The sequence below is a fragment of the Bos grunniens genome, chromosome 11, assembly GCF_055505025.1.
Source record: "Bos grunniens cultivar Pamir isolate PY7600 chromosome 11, Bosgru_T2T1.0, whole genome shotgun sequence".
NCBI classification, from domain to species: Eukaryota; Metazoa; Chordata; class Mammalia; order Artiodactyla; family Bovidae; genus Bos; species Bos grunniens.
This window is the reverse complement of record NC_141175.1, coordinates 54,234,568-54,248,383: the sequence shown is the minus strand read 5'-3', so window position 1 is coordinate 54,248,383 and position 13,816 is coordinate 54,234,568.

The following is a 13,816-nucleotide window of genomic DNA, read 5'->3' as shown; positions in this document are numbered from 1 at the left end:
GAGAAATCTGTACAAACTTTGTTAAACTAACCTTTTTACCTGTATGTTTGTGTGTGGGCTCAGTCACTCAGTGGTGTCCAATGCTTTGCAACCCCATGGACTGTAGCCCAGCAGCCTCTGTGTCCATGGAATTTTCCAAACAAGGATATTGGAGTGGGTTGCCATTTCCTTATCCAAGAGGCCTTATCAAACCAGGGATCAAACCTGAGTCTGTGTGTCTCGTGCATTGGCAGGCAGATTCCTTACCACCACGTCATCTAGGAAGCCAACTCTGTTTACTACCCTGGCCCAAATCTCTTTGGTTTGTCAGTTCTTCACAAATATATTGTTTCTTTGCCTAAAAGGTGAAAAACAATTCCTGCTCTGGTCACCTCTTTGGATCTCATTCTCTCATCTGCATATAAAAATTTGATAACATTTGTATGCTTTTTTCCTGTTAAATTATCTTCAGTTCAGTTCAGTTGCTCAGTTGTGTCTGACTCTTTGCAACCCCATGAACCACAGCATGTCAGGCCTCCCTGTCCATCACCAACTCAGGGGTTCACCCAAACTCATGTCCATGGAGTAGGTGATGCCATACAACCATGTCATCTGCTGTCATCCCCTTATCCTCCTACCCTCAATGTTTCCCAGCATCAGGGTCTTTACAAATGATTCAACTCTTTGCATCAGGTAGCCAAAGTATTGGAGTTTCAGCTTCAACATCAGTCCTTCCAATGAACACCCAGGATTGATCTCCTTTAGGATGGACTGTGTGGAAATCCTGGCAGTCCAAGGGACTCTCAAGAGTCTTCTCCAACACCACAGTTCAAAAGCATCAATTATCCAGCGCTCAGTTTTTTTATAGTCCAGTTCTCACATCCATACATGACTACTGGAAAAACCATAGTCTTGACTAGATGGACCTTTGTTGACAAAGTAATGTCTCTGCTTTTTAACATGCTTTCTAGGTTGGTCATAACTTTCCTTCCAAGGAGTAAGCGTCTTTTAATTTCATGGCTGCAGTCACCATCTGCAGTGATTTTGGAGCCCAAAAAAATAAAGTCTGACACTGTTTCCTCATCTATTTCCCATGAAGTGATGGGACCAGATGCCATGATCTTAGGTTTCTGAATGTTGAGCTTTAAGCCAACTTTTTCACTCTCCTCTTTCACTTTTATCAAGAGGCTCTTTAGTTCTTTTTCACATTCTGCCATAAAGGTGATGTCATCTGCATATCTGAAGGTATTGATATTTCTCCTGGCAATCTTGCTTCTAACTTGTGCTTCTTTCAACCCAGCATTTCTTATGATGTACTCTGCATATAAGTTAAATAAGCAGGGTGACAACATACAGCCTTGACATACTCCTTTTCCTATTTGGACCCAATCTGTTGTTCCATGTCTAGTTCTAACTGTTGCTTCCTGACCTGCATACAGGTTTCTCAAGAGGCAGGTCAGGTGGTCTGGTATTCCCATCTCTTTCAGAATTTTCCACAGTTTGTTGTGATCCACAGAGTCAAAGGCTTTGGCGTAGTCAATAAAGCAAAAAAAGATGTTCTTGCTTTTTAGATGATCCAGAGGATGTTGGCAATTTGATCCCTGCTTCCTCTGCCTTTTCTAAAACCAGCTTGAACTTCTGGAAGTTCATGGTTCATGTATTGCTGAAGCCTGGCTTGGAGAATTTTGAGCATTACTTTCCTAGCATGTGAGGTGAGTGCATTTGTGCAGTAGTTTGAGCATTCTTTGGCATTGCCTTTCTTTGGATTGGAATGAAAACTGACCTTTTCCAGTCCTGTGGCCACTGCTGAATTTTCCAAATGTGCTAGCATATTGAGTGCAGCTCTTTCACAGCCTCATCTTTCAGGATTTGAAATAGCTCAACTGGAATACCATCACCTCCACTAGCTTTATTCATAGTGATGTTTCCTAAGGTCCACTTGGCATTGCATTCAAGGACGTCTGGCTCTTGGTGAGTGATCACACCATCGTGATTATCAGGTCCATGAAGATCTTATTTGTACAGTTTTTTGTGTATTCTTGCCACCTCTTCTTAATATCTTCTGCTTCTGTTAGGTCCATACCATTTCTGTCCTTTACTGAGCCCATCTTTACATGAAATGTTGCCTTGGTATCTCTAATTTTCTTGATGAGATCTCTAATTTTTCCCATTCTGTTGTTTTCCTCTATTTCCTTGCATTGATCGCTGAGGAAGGCTTTCTTATCTCTCCTTGCTATTCTTTGGAACTCTGCATTCAAATGCTTATATCTTTCCTTTTCTCCTTTGTTTTTTACTTCTCTTCTCTTCACAACTATTTGTAAGGCTGCCTCAGACAGCCATTTTGCCTTTTTGCATTTCTTTTTCTTGGGGATGGTCTTGATCCCTTTCTCCTGTAGAATGTCATGAACCTCCATCCATAGTTCATCAGGCACTCTGTCTATCAGATCTAGTCCCTTAAATCTATTTCTCATTTCCACTGTATAATCATAAGTATTTGATATAGGTCATACCTAAATGGTCTAGTGGTTTTCCCCACTTTATTCAATTTAAGTGAATGTGGCAATAAGGAGTTCATGATGATCAGGTTTGTTCTTGGAAACATCCAGAGATATAAAAAATGTAGAAGAAATTTTTTCCTCCATATACCACAGACATCTTGTTTCCTAGGACCAGAGCTGAGCCTCAGCCTGGTAATCCCACAGCAAGCAGGGACACCTGGGGCCCCACACTCCCCAAGCAGCTGAGACGAAGACGAAGAAAAGCATCAGACTCATCTCTGCAGACATTTCACATCTAGAGCCCATGTCATTGCCCCTCACCTCCTTGGAACTCATCATTTGCAGGCTTTCTCTTAAGACTTGGGTGCTTTGCTCTGCAGTAGCCTCAGACTTCTCACAGCCATGTGGATCTTCCTTTCTCCTTTCCCAAGGGGAACAGGAACATACTCAATGATATATGCCAGCCTGCCTTTCTTCTTCCCTCAGATCTCTGTCCTGGAAAAGGAGATTCTTCATATATTCCATGTTATCGGGAGACATGCCCAATGCTGTATGCCAGCCTCTCTTTCTTCTTCCTTCAAATCTCTGTTCTGGAAAGGGATTTTCTTCATATATTCCATGACATCTCGTGGATCTTTTGTTTTCTGTCAAGTATAAATTCCAAGAGCTTCGTAGGTGGCTCAGTGGTAAAGAACCCACCTGCCAGTGGAGGAGACACAAGTGATGTGGGCTTGATCCCTAGATTGGGAAGTTCCCCTGGGGAAGGAAATGGCCACCCACTCCAGTATTCTTGCCTCGGAAATCCCATGGATGGAAGAGCCAGGAGGGCTACAGTCTATGGGTCCCAAAACAGCTGGACACAACTTGGCGACTAAACAACAATAACATAAATTTCAAGGCCTAATAGGGTCTGGGTTTTGTGGCATTGAATAAATTTCAATTTTAGTATTCTTTCTCTTACTGTAAAATACCAGCATTAAAATAAAGAAACTATCCAGTATAATTTTCTTAAGAGCAGGCAGATAAATCAGCTCAGTAGTAACCTTTTTGTTCTGGAGGAAACTTCCATCTCCTTCCTAAGGGTGATAGCTTAGTCTTGAAGCATAAGGTTCTGAGACAACATAATTCAATTATTACATGTAGAGGATAAGTACTATTTTAGGGTCAAAAGGTTATTGTTATGACACTAAACAACTTTGCACATATAAAATGATTTTGAATAATTCACTTATTTAGATTTTTTGTGGACATAATTCAATGAAAGAGTAATAATGTTTGAAATTATTCTTATACTGAATAAGTATGTACATACATTCGGTATGTATGATTTCTATGATGGCATAGTTTAATGGGAAAAAAATAGACAGGTAAGTATATGATCTGCTTTGCAACTATTTATAAGGCTAGATCTCTGGTAACTCAATAGTTGATGATTCCATAAAACACTTTATAAAAATGTTATAGGATGAGCTTATGTGAATAGAGATGCTTTTCTTCCATTTAACAGTAAGCAGTAGGTCTTTTTATCTTTCACTCCACTCTTGCATCAGATATGTTGCATGTAACATGTCAACTGCATTGGGCAATAAATTGGCAGCTCTGTCTGGCTTAATTGCACCTTACCTTTTATAAAATGACTATGCACACACTGTAGCATATAACCCTGTTCCCAGAAATCTACCTGAAATCGATATCTATCAGCACATATCTTGAAAGGTCAGATTACAAAGTAACTAAATAGTGAATTCTGAGTAATTGTAGTGAAAGGAGCAGAACAATGCATACAGTTTGTTGACTCCACGGAGAGTCAGCAATTTTGTTTGTTCCAACCCAAGTTCCATTAAGTTTTTTCATAAAATGATTGAGACACAGGGATACATCCTTAGCCAGGGAGAACGCAGATGGTAAAAAAACAAAAGGATATCCTGCCTGACATTGTTAGCTAGAAAGACAGTGCAATGTTGTAGCACATGGTTGCAAGTGATTAAATTGCTATCTTTATCCATCAGTACACCTGTATTTCTAGAATAGATCCAATTGTATCAGTATATGTCACAAAAAAAAGGGCAAACACATTTCTCTCACCTCTGCAACTGTAGGACATGATTGGACCATTTTATGATGGAAAACCATTATGGTGGTTATGTGGAATATCATCAGTCAAAAGTTGTTGAAACTTGAGCAAATCACTTGATCATTAATTTCTTTTCCAGCACTCCTCCCCTTGAGTTGTTACCATGTTCCAATCACTTCTGTGTTTAAGATATATTATTTTTGTGAAAATCTTGAAATATGGGTACATGGTATTTTCTTAGTCTATAGACAGGAAAACTGAGGTTAGAGAATAGCTGCTGGCCAGGGGCATATAATCATATAAAAACTTGATATAAAATCAAGCAATCTAGACTTCAAATATATGTTTTCACAATCAGTACATTAGCCTCAAAGACTTCTGTTTATTTCAGTATTCATTTGAAGCATGGACAGCAATATGTTGATAATACCTCTTGCTACAGTGTCAGAATTGCTCAGGTATATCGGCAGGCAAAGTACAGTCCTGGGGCTAAGTCTGCCCTAATATCTGTCTTTGTAAATAAGGTTTTATTGGAACACAACTGTGTCTGTTTATATATTATCTGTGGATGCTTTTGTGGTACAATTATAGATCCAGTGGTTGCAACAGAGATTTTATGGACTGCAAACACTAAAATATTTAATATCTGTCCCTTTAGAGAAATATGATGACCCATTGGCTTTCTGTACACATTATTGCTCTCTGTTGAATCACATGAAGATAGCTGAGAACTTTGTATTTTAGAAGGAACAACCTGTTTCATTCTAGCTTTCAAATTCAGTGGCAAGATTTCCAACCCCAGGCGTGGTGCAATGAGTTATCAGAGCACCCAGCAGGTGATACTCACATCACAGTGATGTTGTGGTTATTAGGTAGAATAACAGGGCTAGGAGGAGATGGAACTGGGGATTCATTCATGCGCTGTGCTGTGCTGTGCCATGCTTAGTTGCTCAGTCATATCCGACTCTTTGTGATCCTATAGCCCACCAGGCTCCTCTGTCCCTGTGGATTCCCCAGGCAAGAATTCTGGGGTGGGATACCATGCCCTCCTCCAAGGGATCTTCCCAACCCAGAGATAGAACCCACTCGGCTCTGACCCAGAGTTTCTGATTCAGGATTTCTGAGGTAGAGACTGAGAGTTTGCATTTCTAACAAGTTTCCAGGTGTTGCTGACATTTCTAGTCCAGGGACCACATTTGGAGAACAGCCGCTCTAGAACTCCAGACCCTGTTCTCATCCCTCACCCATATTCCTCATACTTACCTGACAAAATAGCTTGTGAACTCTGAGAATATCAGCCTCTTTCTTACAATTCTCAGGCAGAATTAAGAACAAACTTCTTTGATATAAGCTCTCAAATAATAAAGCCCAGTTTCTAGTTTCAGTCTCCTCTTAAAGTCCTTGATTCTATCCATCGTATATCATATATTAATACTACATGTTAACTAAACCAAACTGTTTTTGAATCTCAAGATCTTTTGCCTTTTCTTCCTGTTTTCTCCATGCATACTGGTCCCTTTAGTTTGTATGACAAAGTGACTCTCAAGCATTGGTTTACATAGATGTCACATTTCCTGCAAATCATTCTTTCCCTGAAAATATTAGGCATTCATTTTCTATAGATTTTGCATTTACTTCTTTTAGGATACTTGTACAATTGCTTCCTTGCTTGTCTTTCTCTAGGAGGGGAATATATTTTCCTTGAGCACACAAAGGTGGATGGTTTAATGGTTAATACAGAGTTTCATAGCATTTTATATAAAATATGGCACATTTTTGGTTCTCTTTCTATATATTATTGTTGTTGTTTAGTTGCTAAGATGTGCCAGGCTCTTTGAGACCCCTTGGACTGTAGCCCTCCAGGCTTCTCTGTCCATGGAATTTCCCAGGCAAGAATACTAGAGTGGGTTCCCATTTCCTTCTCCAGGGAATCTTCCCAACCCAGGGGTCAAACCCTGGTCTCCTGCATTGGCAGGTGGGTTGTTTACTGCTGAGCCACCAGAGAGGCCTCTCTTTATATATATGTATATACATATACGTGTGTATATATGTATGTATGTATACATATATATTTAAATAAATGATTCCTAATGTGTATATATATGTATGTGTATATATATATATGTATACATACATATATGTATACATATATATTTAAATAAATGATTTAAATAAATGATTCCTCCCTTATGACACTTCACCATTAGTCTTCTCTGTGAGCCAGATTTTTCCTTTATTTCTGATGCTTCCTTTGTACAACTTAAACTAACCAATCCATTACACTTGCCCTAGTTATAGAAGGCAGAATTTTTTTTTTCAAATCCTTGAAAATCCTGTTGGAAGTCTCAGCCTCATTCACTCTGTATAGAGTCAAGCTTACAACATGGCAATGCTTTTTAATAAGAACAAAAGCAAACTTAACATATGATGTTTATTCTACTGCCTACTTTTTATGTGTTTGGAGAAATTGCTCACAATTAATTTCTCATGAATCTTCAAAACAATTTTATCATGTGAGTACTATTATTAGTTCTGTATTACAGATGGAGGAACAGAGATATTAAGTATGTTTTTCAATATCATACAAATTTTAAATGATAATTGGTGATTGATTTTAGTTGAAACAGACTAGTTTCAGTATCCTGGATTTAAGTACTCTGCAAATATGTTCACATCCCCACACTTGTAGATTAATATTATTTCACCATTTGTAAGATTCCTAGAACAGTCATGCATTCTTAAATATAAAGTAGACTTTCCTTACAAAATAATTCATCTTACACTTTGTGAGAGAAGTAAGTTATCCAGATTGTACATTATAGTGTTTCTCAGTCTCAAGAAATTTTAATGGTGGCACAGATAAATCTGTGAGACAGGACTGAATTCATGACCCTTGGTTCTTGAGTAGAGTTTTAAATTTTGTTGTAGCAAAGGATAAGACATTCCCTTCTTTATTGACAGAACCCAAAAAATAAAGATTCTGAAATATTTCAGATAGATTTTATGATTTAGAAGATTCTAGAAATCATAATCAGATTTAAATGAGCCTTCTTAAGCCTTTTGTAGACAGTTACAATTTCACTGGTGGCTCAGTGGGTAAAGAATCCACCTGAAATACAGGAGACGCAGGAGACCTGGGTTTGATCCCTGGGTTGGGAAGATCCTCTCAAGGAGGGCATAGAAACAGACTCCAGTATTTTTGCCTGAAGAATTCCATGGACAAAGGAGCCTGGCCGGCTACAGTGCATAGGATTACAAAGAGTTGGATACAACCGAAGTGACTGAGCATGCACACACATAAATCATAGACTAAATGAGTGCCATGGAGTAAAAGCTAGAATGAAAGGGTGCTTCTAGAATATAGGTGTTCTGATGGATAAGATCCTGCTCGAATGATGATCTTGATTAGGAGATAGGGACTCATTAAGTTACCCAACAAACTATATTCCTTCACAGCAAAATTGGAGATCAACCTTACTTTATGTCTTTGTGATTATTTTACCAGATCATTGTATATTTGTTATTTGTATTTTTCTCTTATACCAAATAACAAAGAGCCTGATACTATTATCTCATGATATGAAATTTCTTTTAAGTGGAATCTAAAATGCAACTCAAACTTATTTACAAAACAGAAACAGACATAGAAAACAAAATTATGGTTACCAAAGGAGAAATGGGTTGGGAGAGGGATAAATTAGGAGTTTGGTATTAGCAGATTAAAACTACTATATATAAAATAGATAGACAATAAGGTCCTACTGTATAGCACATGGAACTATATTCAATATCTTGTAATATACCATAATGGAAAAGAATACAAAAAACAGCATGTATACATATGTATAACTGAATCAATTGGCTGTACACCACAAACTAATACAACCTTATAAAAACTATACTTCAAACAACAACAAAAAAATGTTGCAAGGACAAAAGAAAAAACGGTCACCTCTGTTCACTTAAACTATGAACCAGGACTTATCACAGATTTGTGTATCAGTAAGACTTAGTCTTAACCTTGAAGAGCTTAAAATCCAACAAAGAGGACATTAGGAGCTTTGATGTACCTTAATCCAGTAGGTCACCTGCTAGAGCCCAGATCTAAATCACCACTCCTGCTGCTGCTAAGTCACTTCAGTCGTGTCCGACTCTGTGCGATCCCATAGACAGAAGCCCAACAGGCTCCCCCGTCCCTGGGATTCTCCAGGCAAGAACACTGGAGTGGGTTGCCATTTCCTTCTCCAATGCATGAAAGTGGAAAGTGAAAGTGAAGTCGCTCAGTCCTGTCTGACTCTTAGTGACCCAATGGACTGAAGCCTACCAGGCTCCTCCATCCATGGGATTTTCCAGGCAAGAGTACTGGAGTGGGGTGCCATTGCCTTCTCCATAAATCACTGCAGTAAATGGCAATGAGCAAAGGGATCAAACCAGTCAACCCTAAAGGAAATCAACACTGAATATTTACTGGAGGGACCAGTGCTAAAGCTGAAGCTCCAATACTGTGGCCACAAGGTGTGAAGAACTGACTCACTGGAAAAGACCCTGATGCTAGGAAAGATTGAGGCAGGAGAAGGGTGTGACAGAGGATGAGATGGTTGGATGGCATCACCAAATCAATTGACATGATTTTGCGCAAACTCTGGGAGACAGTGAAGGACAGGGAACCCTACTGTGCTGCAGCCAGTGGGATCGCAGAGTTGGACACGACTGAACAACTGAACAACAACAAATTTATAAAGGAGACTGACATGGATAAAACATGAAAATTGAATCAAGTGGTGTTATTGAGGAAAATGGAAGCCAGGAAGCGTCTGCAGAAGGTTAGACCTAGAAAGAGGAAGTGTGAAATAGTGCTTAAAAGCCCATGCTTTCCTTGTTTCAAATTCTAATTTACGTTCTTGCTATGTGATTTGTTGCAATTTGTTTAAATATTCTGAGCTTCATTTTCCTTACTAATAAAATGCAGAAGTGATGATTGCTGAGAAAACATGTGTGAATTACTTAACAATATGCTCCATAGTTGATCATTACTATATTTTTATTATTATTTCTGCTGTTTGATGTGGAGAGAAAGAGGGACATTTATGAGAGAGATTATTGATGAAAAATCAAAAATAATTCTTGCTAGTATATGGAGAGAGGGGCAAGAAAGAGATACTAAGGTCACTCTAAAATATTGATTCTGAGTAAAGGGAGAAAAACCTCTTTAATAGAAATAAGAATCATAGTAATTCCTGCTCCCTAAACCATCTCCTGAGAATAGAACTGACAACAACAAAATGCAAAGAAGATTATTTGGATTCAGCTTTCATTATCTCACTTTTAGGTCCACCTAGGAGAGCCTCGTGGGCTGCCGTCTATGGGGTCGCACAGAGTCGGACACGACTGAAGCAACTTAGCAGCAGCAGCAGGCAACACTGGCCTCATATAATTTTGGAGCAAGAGTGACATCAGGGCAAAAAATTTATGCTTAAAAGTGACTGTTCTGAAGCCAAAGTCATGACAACCAAGGAAGCCAAGAAAAAACATATGTGTTTATTTATTTATTCAAAATAAGTTTAATTCATAGTATTTATTTTTCTTCTTTTTTGTCCATTTTTAACCAGTGATATTTCCAGATTTTTCAATTCCAACCTCAAAATATTCCTCCCGCAGTGTTATTTTGATTTATATATCCTAAAACATTAAGGGTTAGAGGCTCCTGACCATAACTTATTATGAACAGATATGAACTTAGATAATGCTTAAAAAATTAAAAGCATAACCATGGAAACATTGTTTATGTCTTGAGAAAAAATAACGAAATCAGTATTTCAGTAATTTTATGACTGAATAAAAATTAAAAGATCCTTAACTATTGAGTAGTTTCAGCTTCCCTTAGCTAAAGGAAGGGAAGAAATGTTAGTCAACAAAAATTTTGTTCTTTCCATAAATCTGATGAACACACAGGAAGGTTTCCTGACAAAGCTTAAGCTTTCTTTCCTATGATTAAATGAGCTTGATTATACAAGCTATTACTACAAATTAAAAAATTAATTAAACTATAGTTACTCTCATTACACCAAGCAAAAATATGTTTTATAATAATACATATGTAAATAATTTTATAAATATTTTGAAAAAGTCTTCTCAATAAAGTAGCACAGAGAGAACAGAAATTCTTTACTTAGTACATATCCATTTTGTGCCTGTCCAAGTAGTACTCAGGTCCTGGCAGACTAACCTTCCACTCTGGGAACCAGGGGTGGTGATTAGTTCACATTGTGACAGTATTTGAGTAGCAGATTTTCCTAGACAACTGCATTGAACACTGGAAATGTCTGCTGGGGGTCTTCCCTGAGTATCCCATGTGGAAGTCAAATCTTATAACTGTTATTTTTAATCCTGTGCTGTTTAGAAATCCAAGTCTTTATGTCTGTTCCCTTTCATCCCTTAAGCCAGTACTGTGAAGATGCTCGTCTCACACACTGCTGAATGTCTATGTGAAAGTGAAAGTGAAATCATTGAGTCGTGTCCAACTCTTTGTGACACCGTGGACAATAGCCCACCAGGCTCCTCCGTCCATGGGATTCTCCCTGCAAGAATACTGGAGTGGGTTGCCATTTCCGTCTCCAGGGGATCTTCCCGACCCAGGGATCGAACCCAGGTCTCCCGCATTGCGGACAGACGTTTTAACCTCTGAGCCACCAGGGGGCCACTAGAATGTCTATGCGCTGTATACTTAACCTATTTACTCAAGTTCTTTCCTATGGACAGGTTCTTTATTTATAATATGTGCTTTGCTTTTTGTTTGTTTGATGGTTTGCTTTTTTTTTATTGGGTTCTTGAGTCGGACCTTGATTGTCCCATCAATTTTTAACATTCCCAAACCTGAATCTTGCCCCTAGATTGCATGCCTTTTGGATTTTTTCCCTAGGTTCTTTCCCTAGGTTCAGATTGTTTAGACATGACACTTTTAAAGTGTATAAGAGCTACTCAGGCCCTTTATCACAACTCATATTACCTCTCCCTTCAGCTAAATTTGGTTCCTTTACACTTTTTGGATGATATTCTGAGAGCCCAAGCAAAAGTGTATTGTCAGAATTTAACACCAGAAAATAGTTAGACAAAGATGACTCAACACTGCTTCATATAAATGAAATAGTATTTTTTTAATTTTCCAGTGTTAGATTTCCTGGAAACAGTCACATTAAGCAGCAAGTCACTGTTGATTCAAAGGAAACCAAAGATTACATATAAGGCTTTCTAGAAGCAACAATATTTGAAAATTAATATTGGATCTTAAATATGGATACTGTGAAGATTCTGACAGGACTAGGGCCTTTCTGTTTGAAAGATATGGGCTAATAGTATATATTGACTCCTTAAGAACCCATGAAATTGAGGACTTTAAGCAGGCACTTCTGGTCCAGATATTTTGGTAACTATATATTAAGCACAGAGAACAGAATTTCTGTGCAAAGAGGGTGTGAATGTGTATGGCATATACATAAATATCTTATGGAGGGAGTAAGCAAACATGCCCTAACAAGGATGAATACAATTTCACCAGGGATAAAATCTGTTAAATTTTAGAACTGTGCTTTTATTATTAATGAAACTATGAGCCATGCTGTGTAGGGTCACCTAAGACAGAAGGGTCGTAGTGGAGAGTTCTGATGAAACGTGGTCCACTGGAGAGGGAATGGCAAACAAATTCAATATTCTTGCCTTGAGAACCCCATGAACAATATCAAAAATCAAAAAGATATGACACTGAAAGATGAACTCCCCAAGTTGAAAGATGCCCAGTATACTTGGCTCTTGGAAAAAAGCCAAGAAATAGCTCAAGAAGAAATTAAGAGGCTATGCTAAAGTGAAACGATGCCCAATTGTGTTATGTGTCTACTGGTGAAAGTAAAGTCCTATGCTGTAAAGAACAGTATTGCATAGGAACCTGGAATGTTAGGTCCATGAATCAAGGAAAATTGGAAATGACCAAACAGGAGAGGGCAAGAGTGAACATCAACATTTTAAGAATCAATGAGTGAAAATGGACCGGAATGGATGAATTTAATTCAGATGACCCTTACATCTAATACTGTGAGCAAGAATCCTTTAGAAGAAATGGAGTAGCCCTCATAGTCAACAAAAGAATCCAAAATGCAGTACTTGGGCCTAATCTCAAAAATAACAGAATGATATCTGTTCATTTCTGAGGCAAACCATTCAGTATCTCAGTAACCCAAGTCTATGCCCCAACCACTAATGTCAAAGAAGGTGAAGTTGAATGGTTCTATGAATACCTACAAGACCTTTTAGAACTAACACCAAAAAAAAATATGTCCTTTTCATCATAGGGGACTGCAATGCAAAAGTAGGAAGTCAAGAAACACCTGGAGTAACACACAAATTTGGCCTTGGGAGTACAAAACAAAGCAGGTCAAAAGCTAACAGAGTTTTGCCAAGAGAACGCACTGGTGATAGCAAACACCATCTTCCAACAACACAAGAGATGACTCTGCACATGGATATCACCAGATGGTCAATACCAAAATCAGATTGATTATATTCTCTGCATCTGAAGATGGAGAAGCTCCATAAAGTCAACAGAAACAAGACCTGGAGCTGACTGGCTCAGATCATGAAATGCTTATTGCAAAATTCGGACTTAAATTATAGAAAGTAGGGAAAATCTTTAGGTTATTTGGGTATGATCTAAATCAAATCCCTTACAATTATACACTGAAAGTGACAAATAGATTCAAGGGTTTAGATCTGATAGAGTGCCTGAGAAACTATGGATGCAGATTTAGAACATGGTACAGGAGGTGGCAATCAAAGCCATCCCCAGAAAAAGAAATGCACAAAGGAGGCCTTACAAATAGCTGTGAAGAGAAGAGAAGTGAGAGGTAAAGGAGAAAGGGAAAGATATACCCAACTGAACACAGAATTCCAAAGAATTCCAAGGAGAGATAAGAAAGTCTTCTTAAGTGAACAATGCAAAGAAATAGAGTGAAAAAATAGAAAGGGAAAGACTAGAGATATCTTCAAGAAAATTAGAGATATCAAAGGTCCATATAGTCAAAGCTAGGTTTTTCCAGTAGGCATGTGTGGATTTGAGAGTTGGACCATAAAGAAGGCTGAGCTCTGAAGAATTTATGCTTTTGAACTGTGGTGTTGGAGAAGACTCTTGAGAGTCTCTTGGACTGCAAGGAGATCAAACCAGTAAATCCTAAAGGAAATCAGTCCTGAATATTCATTGGAAGGACTAATGCTGAGG